The sequence below is a fragment of the Lactuca serriola genome, chromosome 3 (assembly GCF_051521515.1).
Source record: "Lactuca serriola cultivar US96UC23 chromosome 3, Lser_US96UC23_V15, whole genome shotgun sequence".
NCBI classification, from domain to species: Eukaryota; Viridiplantae; Streptophyta; class Magnoliopsida; order Asterales; family Asteraceae; genus Lactuca; species Lactuca serriola.
In genome coordinates, this window is record NC_136410.1 from 218,807,732 (window position 1) to 218,816,878 (window position 9,147).

The window sequence follows — 9,147 nt, forward strand, 5'->3', positions numbered from 1 at the left end:
ATCATAAATGTCAAGTCAAAGGTTATGGAAAAGTAACAAATGGCCAATTCACAGTAAATCGAGTTGCATATGTGGAAGGTCTTCAACATAATTTGATAAGTGTTTCACAACTTGTTGTGGGCACTGGGAATCAAGTTATGTTCAACAAAGAAGGAAGCATAATATAAAAGGTTGAAATGAATGAAGTGTTGTTAAAAGTAGAAACAATATGGAGATATGTTTACGCATGATATCAAACCAATTGGTTGCAAACCATCTGTGTGTCTACTTTCGAAAGCCTTACGTGATGTCAGCTGGTTATGGCATAAGCGTTTATCTCATCTTAACTTTCGAAACTTGATTAAGCTAGTTACAAAAGACTTAGTTTGTGGTTTACCTGTGCTGAAATTTGACAATGATAATCTTTGTGCAGCTTGCGAACAAGGAAAACAACATTGTAAAGGACATCCAATCATCATAGATTCGAAAATTGTTAAATTGTTGGAACTTCTTCACATTGATCTTTGTGGACCATCAACTATTGACACACTCAACAAGAAATAGTACATTTTGGTTATTGTTGATGATTTTTCACGATTCACTTGGGTGTATTTTCTTAGGTTAAAATCTGAAGTTGCTCAAACAATGATCAAATTTATCAAGAAAATAGAGATGAGTCTGAAAAAGAATGTTCGAAGATTCAAAAGTAATAATGGGTCTGAGTTTGAGAATAATATGTTGGATTCGTTTCTAACAGAAAAAGAGATTTCACATAATCTCTCATCACCATATACACCTCAACAAAATGGTGTTGTTGAAAGAAGAAATAGGTCATTATGCGAAGCAACAAGAACAATGTTGACATATGCGAATCTTCCTCAGTACCTATAGGCCGAAGCTGTATCAACAACATGTTTTACTCAAAATCGATCTTTTACTCATAAACGACTTAATATCACTCCATATGAATTAATAAATAATCGAAAACCTAATGTCAAATTCTTTCATGTTTTTGGTTGCAGGTGCTTCATTATGAATCTCCAAGATAATCTTTCAAAATTTCAAGCTAAAGCTGATGAAGGAATATTTCTGGGATATTCGAACAATTCGGTTGTATATAGAGTGTTAAAAAAACGAACATGAAAAATTAAAGAAACGTTTAATCTTACTTTTGATGACTATCATGTCAAACAAGTGGAAAGACAATTTGAACAAACACAAATTCTTAATGAATCAAATAATCAAACTGAAGATGATAATTCAATCGATTTTGATTACGAGTTAATTTTTGGTGTCCCAGACAGGGCGGTTGATGCTGAAGTAAATGCTGCTAATAATCAAATACCCGAATCCTCAAAACATACTAAAGATTCAATTTCAGATACTATTACAAACGACGAAAGAATGCTAGATATTCATTTGGAAGGGGAGGATACGAATATACCTTTCGGTGTTGAGGGGGAGCGTCTTTTCGAGGGGGAGAAGAGTAGTATGAATGATAATTTCGAAGGGGAGCATCAAAATGACAATTATGTTAAGGGGGAGTATGATGAAACAAATACTATAAATCTTGATCAAAGTGATGAATTTCATGAAATTAATGATAATATTTCTGTTGCAGGATCTGAAAATGAAGATATGTATGAAGATGCACCATTGGAATTTGATCCAACATATCCACCACTTGAGAAATGGACGAAAAATCATCCAAAAGAGCAAGTTATAGGAAATCCACAAGATGGAGTTTTAACAAGAGCTCAAGTTCGTGCGAAAAATGAGGTACTCAATACGAATCAAGAATTATGCATGTTTAATGTTTTTATTTCGAAATTGAGCCAAAAACAGTTAAGGTTGCTATGGAACACTCAGATTGGGTTGTTGCAATGCATTCTGAACTTGCTGAATTCGAACGAAATAAGGTTTGGAGATTGATTCCAAAACCAAAAAACGTTTCGATTGTCGGGTTAAAATGAATTTTCAAAAATAAAACCGACAAAGAAGGCAATATCATTCGAAATAAAGCCAGACTAGTAGTTAAAGGTTATTCGCAACAAGAAGGTATCGAATATGAAGAAACCTTTCCCCCTGTCACAAGACTCGAGGCTATTCAAATATTATCAGCCTATGCAGCTCATAAGGACTTTGATGTTTATCAAATGGATGTCAAATGTGCATTCTTGAATGGAGAGCTTGAAGAAACTGTGTATGTTGAACAACCACTAGGTTTCATTAACGAAGAATTTCCTAATCATGTATACATCTTAGATATGGTTGTTTATGGGTTAAAACAAGCACCAAGAGCATGGTATGCAACACTTACCAATTTCTTAAAACAGAAGAAATTTAAACAAGGATCAGTTGACCCCACATTATTTCGTAAGAAAGTTGGGAATCATCTAATGCTTTTTCAAATTTATGTTGATGATATTATTTTTGGCTCTACTGACCCAACTTTGTCGAATTTGAGAATTTAATGAAGAGTCAATTCGAAATGAGCATGATGGGTAAAATCAACAATTTTCTTAGGTTAAATATTCGTCAAAGCAGAGAAGAAATTTTCATTAACCAAGAAAAATACACGAAGAACTTGCTTGAGAAGTTTGGAATGACGAATAACACGAAGATAAGAGTGCCAATGGCAGTTGGAACGAAATTAACACCTTCGTTAGATACACCTGCTGTTGATCTTACTTTGTTCAGAAGCATGATAGGTTCTGTACTTTATTTAACTGCAAGTAGACCTAATATCATGGTTTCTGTATGTAATTGTGCTAGGTATCAAGCGAATCCAAGAGAACCACATTTAACAGCTATGCAAAATATCTTTCGTTATCTTAAAGGAACAGTTTCATTAGGATTGTGGTATCCTTCAAAATCTTGATTTTTCATTCAAGCCGTTTCAGATTAAGATCATGGTGGATGTACTCTTGATAGAAAAAGTACAAGTGGAGGATGTCAATTACTGGATGGGAGGCTTGTTAGTTGGCAATCGAAAAAGCAAACTTGTGTTGCAATTTCCACTGCTAAAGCTGAATACATTTCTGCTGTTGCTTGCACTTCTCAAATCATTTGGATTCAAAGTCAATTGTGTGATTATGCAATTAATATGAAAAAGATTCCATTGTATTGTGATTCACAAAGTGCTATACACATTTGTCATTATCCAGTACAAAATTCGAAAACGAAACATATTGCTCTTCGTTATCATTTCATAAAAGATCATGTTGAAGATGGAAATATTGAAGTTCATTTTGTGAAAACAACTAATAAACTTGCTGATATTTTCACAAAACCTCTTGATGAAAAATCTTTTTTGAGAATTTTGGCAGGTTTGGGAATGTTAGATGTGAATTTTGTACCAGAATCAGTCATACAAAATTAACGAAGCGTCTATTGGTGAAAAGGTGTCTATTCAGAGGCAAAATGATTCATTTAGAGGCTGATCGTATTAACCATTCAGGGGTTACTGTTCACATTCAGCGCTTCAACATGCTTCATTTTCTTATATTGGAGCTGAAAATTTTCGCGTGTTTGGTATCATTCTTTAATTTCAATAGTTTGTCTTTTATTTTGAGAAAAGTTGAAAAACCAAAAATATTTTCATTACTTTGTAATCATTTTCGAAAAATCAAAAATTCCAAAAAGATTTTCTTTTGTTGCATGTTTTATATTTCGAAAAATTCAAAATCACAAAAATATTTTTCTTTCTTTTCAAAAATATAAAATCCAAAAAGAGTTTTGTTACTTTGTTCATTATTTTTCTTTCAGGTATCACGACTGTTTACACGAAGAATTTTTCAAGGGTCATGCTAATGTTTCTTAGGGAAGGTATTTTTCTTCAAACTATGCACTAGTTAAGATGTCCCTAGAAACATGTTACAGCATGTCGACTCAAGTCTCCAAAGACTCAATGTGTGTTTACGAAAGCCTTAATGAAAATTTTCATACGAAAGTTTCTTCCCAATCAGGCTTACATTCACATTAGTCACTGAGCTACCATACTCTTCTCAAATGAGTTAAGAGTTTACTTTTTTGTCCATGTTTAATAGAGATACATTCGAATCTTTCACCATCTTTTTCATCACAAAATTCTTAACACTTTTTCACACACAAATACACATGTTCAAGAGGTCATTGATCAAACCAATCATGACTTAAACATGTCAAAAATCTGTGTTAATGATCTTAAATCATGAGACCGTGATGCAAGTGAAACCCAATTTTCTATCTTAATAAGGAATTGACGGGGAACTTTGTTCTAGATTCTTATGAAACACTTGTTTCAGTACCAAAAAATTTGTATACTCCAAATCACATTCTTTCGTATGAAATGTCTTGATCAAATGTTCGAAGCCCACGACATTTGTTTCCCAACAAGATCCAGCTTAAATATTTTTCTTTGGATGTGATTTTCGTGTGAGTATCAATTCTTTTCCTTAGTCGCTTTTACATAATAAACCAAAGCAACTTGTCACTGACTACACTGGTCAAACAAGTAATTTCGGTTGCAATTACTCACCTTATGTTTAGATTGATATCTAATGAAGTTTGTAAGCCACCCTTTGAAGCCTTGAAAAAGAAGCCCTTTGATACTTCTCTATAAGTATTCAATTGTAATTTACGGGAACATACACAAGTTGTTGATTATCTCTTTTGATAATTAATGAAGCAACCTTTGCCTGAGGTTTAACTGACTTTGTGTCTAAATTTTAGACATCAAAGAACCCAAATTTTTGTTAATTTGCTTTTTATATTTTTCTTTGGCACACATCACTCACGAAATCCTTGAGGTTCTAAGTAATACCAACTTAGGCTGAAGATTTCACAAGACTGGCAAATGACTTCGTTTCAAATCCCAAAAACGAAAGAGCCCAATCTCCAATCCGAAGGGTTTGATCTTATCCACTTCGTACTCACGAAAAGTCTAAAGTACCATTTGGCAACTTGGCCTTAGTTTCAAGGTACTTTATCAGATGTGGTGGTATAAATGGCTACTGGTGCGAGTCTTAAGGAATGACGTGGCCTACTCATTAATGATAAACGGTTCAAATTATTTTGGGCTTACCTATAAAAGGAAAATCCTTTTCTTTTTATCATTACACTTTCAAAAATTCACAGACAAAAAAAAAGCCCTAATTTTTCCAAAAAGCTTTCAAGAACTCACAAATGGCTGCTGTTCAGAACTCCAACACTGAAGAAATTGAATCTCAACCGTTGATGAAAATTCAAAGCACGAATTACCAAGTTGAGTCTAATGTTTCATAATATCCAGAATACTTGAAGATGGTAATCGTTGCCCTGAAAAGATATGGATTAGCAACTGCTATGTTCAACTCATTTGCAGTTCCGATGACATGGTTGTCAATGGCTGCTTCAAGTGCTTCTTATAGCAAGGCTACCAATGTCATTACTTTCAATCTGGTTAATGAGAAGAAAGTTCGATTTTCGAAGAAGATGTTTACTCAGTTTCTGTATATTCCTAACTCTCCACCACTCTTCAAGCCTACGCATCCACAAATCATACACATGTTCAACAAGATGGGTTACCAGCCCCCACTCGAGAAGATTAGTGATTTCAAGAAATCAGGACTTCCGTGTATGTGGAACTTTTTCTTTGGAAGTTACCTTAGATGCCTGACGGGAAGAAGTGTGGGACTTGACAAGGGTAGATTGGAAGTTTATGCAATGGTAATGGGTCTTTACTATGACTTGAGTGTTGACTATGCCACGTAGTTGTGGAAGAATGTCACAACTAGAAATATTGTGTCCTGTAATCACTATATTCAAGTAAATGTTGAATCAAAAACTTAAGAACATGTGTGATACCTATTATTATGACATCAAAAACTTCAATCAAATACATCATACAAATACTACAAATAGTCATCAAGCAATTGGAAACCCTAGAAGTTCTTGGTTAGGTCCATTTTGGACTAGGACTTCCTTATTGGACTCAATGGACCAATAAGCTTCCAATTTGACTATCATGGGCATAGAACCCTAATTGGGCTCTAATTGGACCCACATTAATTTATTTCAACATTTTGGGCTATTTTGGGCCTAGAATGAAATGAATTAAAAGCTATGATCCATGAATAACCTAAACTAGTCCAACAAAATGTAAAAATCATGTTATATTTCTTTTAGGTTAAAACTCACCCAAACTAACTCTAATATTGGGCTTAGGGGCAAAAAGCCCAAATTTTCCTTTTCCCTTCAAAATTCTCGGCCCAAGGTCCAAGTCCAAGAAGAAATGGAGAAGTGTTGACTAATTGCATGCCACCTCACTTATATCCAACATGTTTCCATGCACATCTCATACTTCTAGGAACACATCACTTTAAAGATCATTTCTTCTTTCCCTCTCTCTCTCTTGCTCTCGGCCATTTCAAACACACACACACACATCTCACAAATTCTCTCTAGAATACTCAAGAACTCATCCCTCCTCTCCATTCAAAAATCTCGAAAATTAAGAGGCTTTCAAGAGGATATTTCCACAAACTCTTCATCTAAGGTAAGGTTATGCTTGGATCTATGACTTAGATTATTTGTTTTATCAAAAATCTCTTCCTAATCCATGCAAAAATTGTGATCTTGCATCCTAGAACCACCACAAACTCGAGATCTTCAAGAAAAGGATGCTAAGGCCAAAAATCACCAAGCTTTCTTCCATCTTTTCTTCAAAAACCGAAACCACACCCTAAGGTGAGCTTCATACTCCCTATTTTTCTGTTTTATAAGTTTTGTGGGGGGGGGGGGAATACAAGTGAAAGTGTAGATCTATATGTGTTTTGTATGCCTTGTATGATTTCTATGCTTATATGTGTGTTTTTGTGTGTTTATGATGTTGGATCTAGCCATAAACCCCTAAAAATCGAGATATACTTTATGTTAAATGATACTAGCATCAAATATATTTCGACATACAAATTGTTCCAAGAAAAATAGCTAAATGGCTTAATAACATTTTCTTTGGGCTAAAAACTAAATTTTTGGACATAAAATGTTAAAAATATAAAGTTAAAGGGACCAAAATGAAATATTTCGAATTCTGATGGGTGAGATGAGTCAAAACAGTTTCCATAATGTATTTTCTGAAAAATACCCTTTTGGAGGATTAAAAACATAAATTTCAAGCTTAATGGGCTAAAAATGACATTTTCGGCCCAATAGGGCCCAATATGCGAAATTTTCTGTTTTGAAGGGCCAAAACTGTGTTTTTCTATAAAACAGTGGACTACTAGTGTTCCAAGGCCTTTTCTAAGGTTTAAAATGCTTTTCAAATTTAAAAAGGACCAAAGTTGCAAAAAATTTCCAATTTGGGCCAAAATTGTAAAAACTGTGAAAAAGAGGGGTTATAACCGAGAAAACTGTATTTTCAGGGACTCAAACTGTTTTCAACTAAAAATATGCTGAAAAATATCAATTTCAATAAGTTTTGGTGTTAAAATGTCAAGAAAAATGGTTTAAGGACCAAACCAGAAATTTATTTAATTAAAGGGTTGAAAAAGTAAATTTACAAATAAAGGGGGGGGGGGGGGGGGCGGCTGAAAACAGAAAATTTTCAAAGCTAATTCAATACACCCAACGTGATCAAATATTGGCACCGCGACTACCGACGAACTACAATACACAACAATACCAAAAATCGTTGTTAAACGAATTGATTCGGTCTCGAATCAATAACAACCCGAAACTACTAACATGACGATAACTCGATTCACACAAGTAACATTTGGGAAATTTAATACACACGTGAGAGTGCACAAACGTCGACGCACCATCTTTGGGCCCCAAAGTGTAAAATCTTGTTTGTTGGGCCTAGCTAGCCCAATGACCTGATCTTAAGGCCCGAAGACTTCTACCTTACGAGTTGTTGGGTCTTACATGATCTAACACAGCGTAAAAGGACTTTCAATGGCTTTTATACTATTGGTCCCCAAAGGTCCTTTGGTACTGCTAGTAAAGTCGGTTATTTTAATGCGAGTCGGGTCAAGGGCCCTTCGCACTCTTTTTTTTTATCCCCAACCGGCTAACGGAGTTATCGAGGTCTTCGTGCCCTCTTTCTCTTCGGATGTGGGATTACTCGAAGTCAGGGCGGTTGGATTACGTGAATAGTACGGACGACGCCTACGGGATCGTTAGTATAAGTTGTGAACTGGCCGTTTGTGTAACGCGTGTTTATAGCAATTCACCATGCGCAATAATCCGACGTCGCCTGGAATTAATGACTTCACACGCCACGATGGTTTTTTTTTTCAACTACATGGAATTCAAAGTATTAGGAAAACATCGGGTTTTCCTAGGGTTTTACAATACATACGGTTTCGAAATGTACACAAGTTTAATGAACATTTTTTTTTACAACTATAGAAACAAACAAGCATACTTATGGATCTTCACAAACTTTTTCATAAACTCTTTTCAGAAAATATCGGATTTTCTGGTAGTTTTTTAAAACAATACCAAACATTGTTTTTTTTTTTTTCAAATACCGCTTATGAACTCACCAACATTTCATATGTTGACGTTTTTCAAAATACTTGTATTCTCAGGTAACAAGTGAACCAAAGGAAAATGTACTCAGTGATGGCTTGCAATTTGTTTATTATGAACTGAACAATTTATTTTTGGGAATGTAATGTTAAAACAATGTACTCAATGTAAACTTTATCGGTTGTACTATATTAATGCATGGTGACGAATGATGTTATGTTTCATATATATTCAATGTTATGGTATTCAATTAAGTCACAACAGCCCCCGGACGTTTCCGCCGTCTGGTTCGGGGGTGTGACAGGTTGGTATCAGAGCTTTATTTATAGTGAACTAGCATGTCTAGCCACACATTGATATGCAACTATAAACCAAAAAGAGGGACTAACATAACTCTGAACAAAACAAGTAAATAAAACACCCTTGCTTGCATTAGGAATAGGAACATAACGCCGAACCAAACACAATAATGCTAGTATCTCGGTTAAATCAGGACTGTTCTTAGTGATACCAAGGAGTGGATGTAGCCTGATTAACTACATTCTCTCCAAAGTAAAACTAACACACGTCCTGATGAGGTCGGGATAGCTAGGGAACCTAAAACTATACCCTTCTAGCACCAAAAGAGAACGCCTGTTTAGCTTATGCAATAATCGTAGCGCCTTAGGA